This window comes from Euphorbia lathyris, chromosome 8, assembly GCF_963576675.1.
Source record: "Euphorbia lathyris chromosome 8, ddEupLath1.1, whole genome shotgun sequence".
NCBI lineage: Eukaryota > Viridiplantae > Streptophyta > Magnoliopsida > Malpighiales > Euphorbiaceae > Euphorbia > Euphorbia lathyris.
Window position 1 is genome coordinate 85,782,282 of NC_088917.1, and position 13,432 is coordinate 85,795,713.

The window sequence follows — 13,432 nt, forward strand, 5'->3', positions numbered from 1 at the left end:
GCGAGATTGTTAGCCCAAGAAAAAGAAAGAATTGATATGAGTGTTCTTGGGATCACTACAAAATGGGTTGACAAGTGTCGTCGGGACATCCCATTTGATGTCGGCTATGAGCGGAGTAAAGTTGTGTTCCATGTCCGTGTTCGTGAAGCGGGGGAAGAGGAGACCCGGGGTTGGTCGGTTCGACATGTCGTGGGAGTGTGGAGGAGCTTCCAAGACATTATGGGGGATTGGTTTGATCAACTCTGTCGAGATATCCCGTTCGATGTCGGTCGGAGATTGTGGCGAGTATTACGGGGGATGAGCACCGGGGACAAGACACAAGTTGGGATGTGGGGAGAGTTCATAAAGAGAAGGAGAAGCCGACAATATAGGGAGCGGCTAACGCCTACCATGCACAAGTCTTGTTCCATAGTTGAGTTGGGGTCCAACTCTTTTGAAGAAGAGGAGAATGATGTGGGCATCTTGTCCCTGGACGCGGGGCGTAAGAGAGGACACGCGGAGCGTGAATCCGGAGCAAGAGAAAGGAAGCAAACCCCGCGTGTAAAAAGGAATGATCCAGAGAAGAGTCAGCAGCCAAAACACGTAGGGCATACTGTTGGGCACGTCCTGCGTATTTGAGTGTCTGATCCTGAGAAGAGCTCATCAGCCAAGACACGCAGGGTGTACTGTTGGACACGCAGGGCGTACTATTGGACACGCAGGGCGTACTGTTGGACACGCGGGGCGTATCTCCACTTTCAGCAAACTTGCTTCTTACTTCAGCTCCCTTATTATTTACACATTTGGTCCCTCAGATCCTTCCCCACTTCCAAAAGACACCCCTCCACTCACCTTTACCCCATCTACCCTTTTATCTTTATGTTTAATTAGCTAAACTCTTTACCCTTTTATGTAATTTAACATTTAGGTTTTTTGAGATGATATAAATTCATCTCTTTCTCTTTGTATTGTTCAACTTTTATGAAATCAAATATATATCTTCTTCCTTGTGAAGTTTGTTAAGGTTTTATCCTTCAACAATGGGGATTTCACTATTCCTATGGATTTAGTCCATGAATTTGGGATCCACTCCTTCTAGTTTAGCTAGATAAGTTGTTAGCCTTTGTGAGTTTACGGTTTAAAACTCTCAATGGATTCCGCGCTGCATCATTTGGTATCAGAGCCGATCGTTTTCCTTGACCGGAGACTTCTTTCGACTATGGTTCAACCAAACTTATCTCCTAGATATGAAGAAACCATCAAAATGTTGGAAAGACTCAACGCCACCATGAGACGGCACCATGCGGGTTTTAAAGAGGATTTGCGCGTGATGAACGGGCTAATGAGAGAGATGGCGACATCCGTAGAGAGTCTCAAGCAAGAATACCGAAAACCTTCTCAACCTACCATGGAGGTCCCTCTTAAAGATCCATCACTAATCTTTTCTCCATCACACATGGTAAAGGTAACCCCTAAGCTTCCTATCTCTAATATTGAAGTTGTGGATATTCCTATTGATATGGAAGATGTTGGTGATGTTGTTTGTGGGGATGAAATGGATTTAAATTCTTCTTGTGAAATTATTGATAATGAACTTGTGGAGGAGGATTTAGAGTCGTTTGTGGATGAGGAGGAGAGGTTGTTTGTAGGTGAGGGTGTTGGAGAAACCCATGTTGCAAGGGATGCTCTTTTGGTGTTTGATGAAATGCCCCTTGAACATAACTTCAATGATATGCTTGGTGGGAGTGAGAAAATCACACTATGTGTGAAGGTTGATGGTTATGGTGATGGGAGAGATATTGGTGGTTCAACCATGTTGGGTGGTTGCATGTCTTGTGAGTCAAGCGGCTTAGCACGTGGGATAGTCGGCTTGAGCTATGGAGAGAAGCCAATAGGAACGATAGGTCGTGGGAGAGAGCGGATTGTGGATGAAGAGGGAAGTGAAATTCCGTATGGTCAAGAAGAAGATGAGCTACGAAAGGAGATTGATGGAGAAGGAAACTTTGACATTGAACTCGTTAACAATGATGAACTTGACTATTATGAGCGAGAGTTTCGGAAGGGAAAGGAGGAAAGTGGTGACGTGGGACCAACGTCCGGAGATGGGGAGTACGTGTCCTTCTATGGACAACCACGGGGCATTCTACCTTTGGGGAAGATACCACGTGACATTGCATGGGATCCCGGAGGTCGTATGCTATGTCTTCCTTATGATCGCTTGAGCTTCAAGGAAACGGATAAAGAGTACGTTGTGACGCCTCTAGGAAGGAATGAAATTCCTAGCACGTGCACATTAGGAATGAGCCGAGCCTCCCACTTGGTAAATTCGGAACTTGTTATTTTGTTCTTGATTGAGATACATGTGTTGGGATATATGTTGTGTTTGTTGAGGGAACGACAACCCTATGAGGAGTCAATGGGGCGTGATCTTATGGTAAAGAGAGTGAGCTTCATAGAATATTTGGTGAACGGGAATGGCCGACCGGATAATGTTGAGAAAATGGGAGGAGCTCAAGAATGGCGAGATAGTGGCCAAGTTAGTGAAGGGGCGACTCGAGAAGCCGCGAGATTGTTAGCCCAAGAAAAAGAAAGAATTGATATGAGTGTTCTTGGGATCACTACAAAATGGGTTGACAAGTGTCGTCGGGACATCCCATTTGATGTCGGCTATGAGCGGAGTAAAGTTGTGTTCCATGTCCGTGTTCGTGAAGCGGGGGAAGAGGAGACCCGGGGTTGGTCGGTTCGACATGTCGTGGGAGTGTGGAGGAGCTTCCAAGACATTGTGGGGGATTGGTTTGATCAACTCCGTCGAGATATCCCGTTCGATGTCGGTCGGAGATTGTGGCGAGTATTACGGGGGATGAGCACCGGGGACAAGACACAAGTTGGGATGTGGGGAGAGTTCATAAAGAGAATGAGAAGCCGACAATATAGGGAGCGGCTAACGCCTACCATGCACAAGTCTTGTTCCATAGTTGAGTTGGGGTCCAACTCTTTTGAAGAAGAGGAGAATGATGTGGGAATCTTGTCCCTGGACGCGGGGCGTAAGAGAGGACACGCGGAGCGTGAATCTGGAGCAAGAGAAAGGAAGCAAACCCCGCGTGTAAAAAGGAATGATCCGGAGAAGAGTCGGCAGCCAAAACACGCAGGGCATACTGTTGTGCACGTCCTGCGTATTTGAGTGTCTGATCCTGAGAAGAGCTCATCAGTCAAGACACGCAGGGCGTACTGTTGGACATGCAGGGCATACTATTGGACACGCAGGGCGTACTGTTGGACACGCGGGGCGTATCTCCACTTTCAGCAAACTTGCTCCTTACTTCAGCTCCCTTATTATTTACACATTTGGTCCCTCAGCTCCTTCCCCATTTCCAAAAGACACCCCTCCACTCACATTTACTCCATCTACCCTTTTATCTTTATGTTTAATTAGCTGAACTCTTTACCCTTTTATGTAATTTAACATTTAGGGTTTTTGAGATGATATAAATTCATCTCTTTCTCTTTGTATTGTTCAACTTTTATGAAATCAAATATATATCTTCTTCCTTGTGAAGTTTGTTAAGGTTTTATCCTTCAACAATGGGGATTTCACTATTCCTATGGATTTAGTCCATGAATTTGGGATCCACTCCTTCTAGTTTAGCTAGATAAGTTGTTAGCCTTTGTGAGTTTACCGTTTAAAACTCTCAATGGATTCCGCGCTGCATCAAATAAAAAATGAAAACACTCAATTATCAAAGTCATCCATTATCCTACTTCTTTAGAAAAAATCAAACTTGATATAATTGTTTTGTCACTATGGTGATAAAAGAAAAAATCAATTAAGCCAAAGTGGTCATTTGAAAAAAAATTCCATAAAAAAAGTTTATAAAATATCTTTTACTCACAAATTATTTTATATAGGAATTGAATTATAAAATAACTAAAATGCAGAAAATCAAAAACTAAAAGATATTAATTTTCATTTCAAATTAAATACCACAAAAACTAATGTTTATTTATTTTTCTTTTTAGTAAAAGTTGGAAAGCAAATGCACAGAACTGTGACATTTTGATGCAGTAATATTTTGTAATTTCTATCGAGTTTGGAGTTCCGGATTTTGACGTTTTTGACCTTATTTTCGTTGGAAATGGACCATGGATGAAAACTCATAGAATTGTCATGGGAACCATACTGTTTCGGTTAAATTCTGACGTTCATGCCTTCGGATTTTCAATTTAGTGTTATTTTTGAATTAATTTTTATTTTTCTTTTTAGTTTTTCCTTTCTTGATTTTCTATTTAAGATTTCAATTTCCGTTTCGGATTATGATTTATGTTTCCTTTAGAGTTGTATTCACTAATTGAAACCGCAGACATAACTCTAAAATCTAAAATTCTACATAGTTTAACCTATTATTAAAGTTTGTAAAAACCTCAAGCATATGAAAACATTATAAAAAAAATTTAGTTTGTTATTGTCAGGAATGCGAAAGGACTTGTTGAATATAGATATTCTAAAACGAATAATTTTCAGCTAGAAGTATGCTGTAATCCTCCTTTTCATATCTATTGTTTGCCATTTAAGAGCCTACTTTAATAACAGGTTACTCGATACTTTAATAACGGATTAAACAATGTACAATTTTAGATATTAGAGTACTGAATTGTTAAACAACGTATAACTAAAATATTGATTTAGTTATAATATTTTGCATCAGTGAATTTTTTATTCCATCCATTGATAATTATAATAGTAATAATAATAAAGGAGAAGGATCAAGATCTTAACGTTTTTTTTAAGCAATGTAGATTTAACCCTAACATATGAAATGATATAAATTTAATGGTAACTTTTTTAAGCAAGATCAAATTTAGCTTTATGTTACTAAAAATTTGAAAAAACTGGTTTAACTGTTATTTAATTGTCACATCAAACCTTCCAAACAAAATTATCGGTAAATTGGAGTAGTTTCATACCTTTTCTGTTGGCTATTTGTAACTATATTAGTAATACTCTAAACACTTTAGAGACTTTGACAAAAAAAAATATGATTAACGTCTATGTAATGGACTTAATTGTTAATAACACATTAAATATGTTATATATAATTGATATTTGGAATGTCGGAGATGCCAATTAAATAAATGTCAAATTATTCTTTTAAATTTTCGATAAAACATTACTAATATTAATACTAATAAACGTTAAGATTAAATTTAAACTATTTTATACGTTACGACAAATTTGCTCTTCATCAAATTTGTACTATTTCGCAAATCATACATAAATAAACCATATGTGGATTATAAAAACCACTCAATTGTCAAAGTCGTCCATTATTTCCCACTTCTTTACCATGTGGGGATGAAAAAACACTTCATTGTCAAAATCATCCATTATCCCACTTATCCCACTTGATATAATTTTTTTATCACTTGAGAACACTTGCAACATCATTAAAAAAAATCAATTAAGTAAAGAAAATATTATTAATTTTTTTTAATCACAAAAAATTAAAATGCAGAATAGAATTTACTTTATTCAAAAAGAATTCAGTATCTATTTATAGGATTATAAAATAACTCAAATGCAGAAAAGATATTAAGTTTCATTTGAATTTGAATAGCAGAAAAACTAATATTTATCTGTCTTTTTAGTAAAAGATGGAATACATTTAAAGGAAAAACTCTAGACATCGCAACTAGCCTTTGTAATAAAAACAACTGCGATGGACCGAAAATTAATAAAGATAAAAGAAGATGAAAACATAAAAAGTAATGAAAAAATAAAAAAATAAATCATGTGGTTTGGGGCATCATCAAATATAAACTGGTTAAAAGTTGGTAAATAGATATCTTGTGGTACGTTCGCAGTCTAAAATTTTAAGACTGTTAAAAATGACATGTGGCAACACAATACAATGTAATTGGAATAATGACTAGCATGGAGGAGGAGGAATTTGCTGGCTAGAGGAAGAAGAAGATCCAAAGGGAAGAGGGAAAAAATGTCAAAAACACCCCCCTTTGATATTTTCTTTTACTAGTATTGGCACATCATCATTTTTAACAGTGTTAAAATGTTGGACTGCTTTTGCTAACAGACCATAATGTACCTATTTGCAAACTTTTAAACCATATAATTTATTATGTTTGAATCAAATCACATTGTTTATTTTATACTTTTTCCGAACAACAAAAAGAGTACAACCTTAAAATGCAAATAACAAAAACAAAATTTTCCTAAACCATGAGAACAAATAAAGATTTAAATTGGCCCTTAAAGTAGGCTTGAGGAGTCAATTTAACTAAATAAATCTTTGGGTATGAACTCGGTCCTTAAAGTTGGTGGGAATGGCCAAATTAACCTATGATCAAATTAGCTATGAAAGTATAATATATTTGTGATACGCAAACTTTATCATGTTTATATTTTGATACATAAAATCTATTTTTATATTTAAAAACTATTATATTCTCCGCAGCTACCGAACTCTTTGGGGTTTTATGCACTATTACAGAATATCAATGCACAAATACTATTTTGAGAGGTTTAGTGAGAGTTTTTTCATCCCTGTTTCGAGAAATTTCTATCAAAATTAATTAGTCGTGATCAATACTCCTATTTCGAAAGATGTTTAGAGATTTTCTTTGATAGTGCGGGTTTGGCCTCTATTTATTTTTCTCACATTTTATCACTTAATATAATTATTTCATTAGCAAAAAAGTTTTACAAAATAATTTAGTAGAATTAAAATTTTAAATTCAGTTCATTCTTATCCAAAATTGGGTATATTCTCTTCGTAAATAAAATATATCTCAAATTTATCTTTGTCATATTATTACTTAATATTATTATTTCGTAGAAAAAAGTTTGAAACAAATTTATTTAAAATAAATAAAAGAATAAGCTTCGTATAATATTCATGATTAGAAAACGTATTTATATATTGATATTTTGCACTGACACATAAAGTAACTCGTCAAGCAAAAACATTTTATAACTGTGCAGAATATAATAATTTTTCATTTCAGGTATAAAAATGTAAATATAAAAATGTTTGGATATTGATATAAAAAATATATTATACTTTTACGGCTGATTTTACCGACTTTAAGAATTGAACTGATATCTAATTATTGACCAGGACTAAATTCACCCTTCCTACAAATTTTAAGAGCCCATTTCAACATTTGTTTCCGTAAAAACCATTATAGATGAAAGATATAAAAGAAAATTAGGGAAAGAATGCTCACCATAACTTGTAAAGCCAGAGCTTCGGTAAATTATATTCAACAATGGTTGGCTGATTATGTGATTAGGTTTGTGATACGAACCCACGAGAAACGGGGTTTCAAAATCTAACAACTAGATTTGATCCTCAAGAAAGCCAATGAATTAGAGTCGGACAGAAAAAGAACCATTACAAAACTAAGTTACAAAGTGTCACGTCCGTGTCTAAATTTCTAGAATTTATAACTTGATAGTAATATATAGTATGATTATTAGGTGTGTGATTTTATGTGGTGCTATAGAAAAAGTTTGGAGTTACTTCGGTGGTTTTAAGTATAAATTAAAAGTTTAGGATAATTTAAAAAAGATTATATAAAGATGGAGGATCAAACTGGATTTTTTCCAGATTTGAATATAAATCTCAAATCACCAGATGTTTCCGGGGTCTTCTTCTTTCCTTTCATTTCTTTTCTTTTTTCTTTTCTTTCATTTTCATCATCAGTTTTCTCTAACCGTTTCTCAATCGTTTCTTTGATTTACGGAGATTGAACCGTCCGAATCACTCGAAATTTAAAACATAGCATCCTTATATATAGATCTAAGTCCTAACCGAAGAGTTTTTGAGTTTCGAAAACGTTTGGAGGAAAAACGTCTTAGACAGAATTTAGAGAAGAATCGATCGGGTCAATTAGTAGCCAAGGTAAGTAACTATCAACTATATTTTGAGTTTTACGTATATAGATAAATATATATCAAAGATTTTTCAGAAATTGATATTTTAGGATTATGCAGGAATTTTGTAAAAATTAGGGTTTTTCATGATTTTGCTTTTTATTGTGAAATTACGGTTCAAATGAAGCTATTGATTATGCTTCTATGTGAATTTCAGATTTTACTTGATTATGTTGATTTAAGGCTTAATTTGGTTGATTTACATATATACATATATGTTTTTGGTTTCAATGTATATATATATTGAATAAAATGAATTTGATGATTTTTTACGAATTGTTTTTGGATTGAAAAATCTGTTGCGATTATTGTTGTTATTATTTTGGATTAAAGTCCAAATATGATTTTGATGAGTTGTGATATTTCGAAAGATTAAATGGTTTTGTCCATCTAGGATTGCCCGGGATAGGAGTTGTATTTGTAAGACCATACCTAATGGCGGTATGGCCAGAGTGCACGGCTGGTAGTCCTAACTGTTAGGCAAGGAACGAGATATAAATGAGATATCTCGATATTGTTATGATTGATGTTATGATCTACACGGGTAGAATTCGAGGATGGATACACATACACAAATCTTATTTTATGAACTTAAGTTTTGAGAATATTTTATAAGGTTTTGATGACTATCTTATAAACTTAAGTTTGAGTATATTTTATAAGGTTTTGATTAAATCCCTTTACAAATGTATATATATGTAGCTATGTTAAGTAAAGTTGAGTTTTTATAGCTGATAGTTTCTTACTGAGATTTTTGTCTCACGTTTTTAAATGTTTTAATGTTTTTAGGTGATAAAGTACAGGATATAGAGAAGGTTACCGACCGATTAGACGAGGTTTGGCAGTTGGCTGCTTATTGTTAGAATTATGGTTAGAACTTTGGTATTAAAATTGTAATATAATGGAGTTGGAAAATATATGTGAGGTCATCGAATGACTAATGTAGTAAGATATGCATTATTTTAGAATATACATTGAAGAGAAATATTGATTATGATCTTTCTATTTCACGTCCGATGCCGATTGAGGTCGTTTAGGGTCGGGTGTGACACAAAGACTCAATCTCAATCTCCAACAACCAATAATTAAACCTAATCGTTTAATTGTGACGAAAGAAAACTTTGCAAAACAGAATTGTAAAAATCCAATTCCTAGTCTATAACCAACAAAGATTCGATCCTGAATTGCTCAATTTGCCCCAAAGAGCACAAGAAAAACCCTCACTTGAACCTTAAGAGAAGAAATTCAAAAGGCTTAATACATCATTTGCCTCCTGAACTTTTAAAGTATCCCAATAGTCCTCTCAACTTGCATAAAATATTCAGTTAGCCCCCTGAACTTGTGTAAAATATAATCAATTAATCACTCGGTTGTAAAAAAGTAGTTAAATGCGGAAGATGTATTCCACGCATCTTAGAATGTTATTACATAATTAAAAAATAGATTAAAAATTAAGTTATTACTTGTCCAACTACAAAACTTGTCTTCTCTAATATTAGAACCGCTTACTCCGATCTTGGTCGTTTTGCTTTTTTTAAGACGCGAGCAATACATTTTCTGCATTTAACTTACTTTTTTGCAGCCCAGTTATCAATTTGATTACATTTTGTGCAAGTTCAGATGGCTAACTTAATATTTTATGCAAATTAAAAGAACTATCAGAATAGTTTGAAAGTTTAGGAGACCAATCTAGTTTTTTTCAACAAATTCATGGAGCAAATAATGTATTAAGCCAATTCTAAATTTAAAATTTTAATAAAAAATGGTTGTGTGCTACAACCTAAAAGAAACTAAGTTTAAATACCTAACTAACTAAACTAAAAGTGGACGCAACTTGTCCTTACAAAATAAGTAGAACAATTCACTATTTAAGGACCAATTAGTAACTTAACTAATTAAGCAACAATAATTATTGGCATAAATGTAAATAATATTGTAATATGGAGCTGTGGAATTTGAGTAATTCCACGCCACTTTGCTTGTGAAGAGGCAAAAGACTACCTCCACGAATCCATCTCTATGCACATTTAGTAGCTCCATATCTCCAACGAGTATATAGCAATTGAGCTTTCGATAGTATGTCAGTCACATAGACTAATAGCGAAAGGTGAGATAAGAGTTTTGAGATGAGTATTATTGGAATTGGTTTTATTGCGTACGAGTAGGAGATGTTAGGATTAATTAGGATTAATCCGACCCATCCAAAATGGAACCGGCCAGGCCCATCTTATGAGATGGAATAATTAGGGTTTTGGGATTCATATAAAAGGAACACCACTAAACCCTAATCAAGACATATATAAAGCTGATCATAATGAGATACTCTACCTCCTCTCCTCTATGCCTCATGCGCCTCTCTCTCTTTCTCGATCTCTCACTCAGTTCGTCTTCTAGTATGTGGATTACACATTCTCCCCCGGCTAATCACCGAGTGATTGATTGTCTCCGGTGGTACAAAGATCGTGGTGATTAGATCCGCTTCCGCTTCTAACGAGATTAATAGGCCAAATAAGGTACGTCCGATCTTTTAATCTCAATTGGATTAGTTGCCGCTAATCCCTTCATCATCATTATTATTATTATTATTATTATTATTATTATTATTATTCATCCGTGTTAGATCAATAATTGAGTAAGAAATTTATATTTTCATTTTAAAAGATATTTTTGGCAGGGTGTTTAATAGGAATTAGGTCCTGTTCTTTTTGACTGAAATTAAATTAAATTAACTGAACTGAATTGAATGTTGCTGAACTGAACTGAACTGAACTTAAATTAACTGAATTGAACTTAACAATAATGATAATATTAGACGTTAAAAAAAATAATAATAATAAATAATAATATTAGATGAATAATATTGAATATTGAATAATATATATATAATAATAATAATAAATGATATATTATATATATATATATATATAATTATATATAAATAATTATAATTATAATAAATAATTATAAATTATATATATATATAATAAATTATATATAAATAATTATAATTATAATAAATAATGATGAGGTAAAGATGGAGAATAAAATTAATATTTAAAACTTAATGAAAGTCAAGAGAATAAAAACAGAAATCCGGAGAAAATAAATATGTAGATAGTAAACTTAATCTATAAAAGAGTAAAGCATTAATTATGAGATAAAAAATAATTAGGATGAAGAATGAATACTAATTAATGAAATAAAAATATGAAAACTTACGTGAGACTATAAAGAAAGAGCAAGGAAATAGAAATTTTGTATTGAACAACTAAAAGAGAGTAGGAAGATTTTATTATTATTTATTGTAATATAAAGTGAATTCTAACTTTATTATAATATCTTATTCGTTGCAGAATATAAAGTGCACTTCAATTTTAATAAAATAAATTTATTTTTTTTAAATTGAAGATAATACCTGAAAATTTGAGGTAATAATTTAAATTAAAATATTATACATTAGTTATCACATCTTCTTGTATTCATTCATTTATTATTTATTTTTGAAAATTAAACTTCCCATCTTTAAAGACAAAAAACATATTTAAACCCTAAAATTTTACCTGTTTTAAAGATCAAATCCTTGATCAATTATTTTTTCATATTGAACCCTTACTTAACTTTTATTTATCCACGTCAATTGATCGAATCGTCCTAAGAATACGTGTCGTTCAAACTCGACAGAAAATTTCAATAAGGGTCTAATCCAAAACAGAATCAAAATCAAGGACTCAATGTGAAAAAATAATTGATGAATGGTTTGATCCTTAAAACAGGTAAAATTCAAGGACTTAATTATACTTATTGCTATATTTAAAACATTTAAATTGAAAGGGTTAAGATGCAAAAATCCCCTAATGTTTTAGGCCAGGAGCAATTTTACCCCTAACGTCTAAAATGGTGCAATTTTACCCCTAATATTTGTATCCAAGAGCAATTTTACCCCTAATGTTGATAATTTGGATCAATTTCAGACATTATTATAAGACATACATTTTTTTTCTTTATTTTGCGCCAATTGCATATCAATTTATTCTAAAAAAAAGGATTTCATGTTTTTTTAATTTAATAATAGAATTAGAAATTAATATTTATAAATTCGGTGAATTTTTTAAATTTTTTTTGTCTAATTCGTACAAAATACAGTATATTTTTTTATATTTTTTTCATATCCCAACATATGTTTGTGATTTGTTACTGATAAAATGGTATACGTGTGAATTGTAGATGACACGATTCATGGCTGGAAGACAGTTTAATGAATTATTTATCAAATTGACCCAATCTATCAACGTTAGGGGTAAAGCTCTTGGTTACAAACGTTAAGGGTAAAATTGCACCATTTTAGACGTTAGGGGTAAAATTGCTCCTGATCCAAAATGATAGGGATATTTTTGCACCTTAACCCAAATTGAAACCAACTACCACACTTAACTTCTCCTTCTAGAATATCACAATGGATACTTCTATCACAAATTCATAATTTCTAGAATATCCATAATCTCTTATGATTAATTTGAATATCCATAAGAAACTGAACTACATCCACTTTGTCCCACTTTCTTTATCTACATGTTTGGGACGCCATACATCATAAGTCCTCCGATTCAATTAAAATGTTCATAGGCAGTAACTTAGTGGCCCATTCTGTTCAATGGAGCCTTGGAAGCTGCCAGCAAGTTAATCAAAAATATCCTGCGAAACATTATGGAGACTTATCATGACTGAGTAGATAAATTACTTGGGAATAAAGCCTAAAATTAAAACTCAATGTTAAACTAAAAAAAGCTAGAAGTTTAAAATACAACAAAATTGAAATATGAATTGGACAAAGTTTAAAACAGAGGTATAAAGGCTGAAATTTAAATAAGAAAATGTGAAAACAGAAAAAAGGATGAAATAGGCACAAAGTTTAATATGAATTGGACATATACAAAATTGTTTTGATTTGAATGCCAACATTATGAGAATTCAAAATCTATTTATTTACGATGTACACAAAGTTGAGATGCAAACATCACAGTGTCACCTACACCAAAAGCAACCTTGATATACTGTCTGTCATGGAACCGTTATCCTCAACCGTTTGGTCTAAAAGACTCTGATACCGTGTCATGCAATTTAATCAACAAATGGGACTGCTAGGAATCAAACCCTTGACCACTTGATTAAACTCGCTCTTATACCATGTCATGGAACCGTTTTAACTAAAAACTCAAGTTGATAGTTAAAACTCAATGATAGATTTTATATTAAGATCTGACGCTGCCTACCTACATGTCACTCAATAGAATCTTTACAATTGCTATAAACACTTCCTGCATAATTCATTTCAAACTGCTCATTCCCACTCTCAAAATCTCAATTGCTCAACTCTGCATATTTCAGGAGGAAAATGCAAAAAAAAAAAGGAAAAATTGACAACTCTCATGACACAGTTGCTATATATGTAGTGCAAGACGCGCCTCCTGCTCTAACCGCACCCCCTTCCCACCTTTCAACCATATA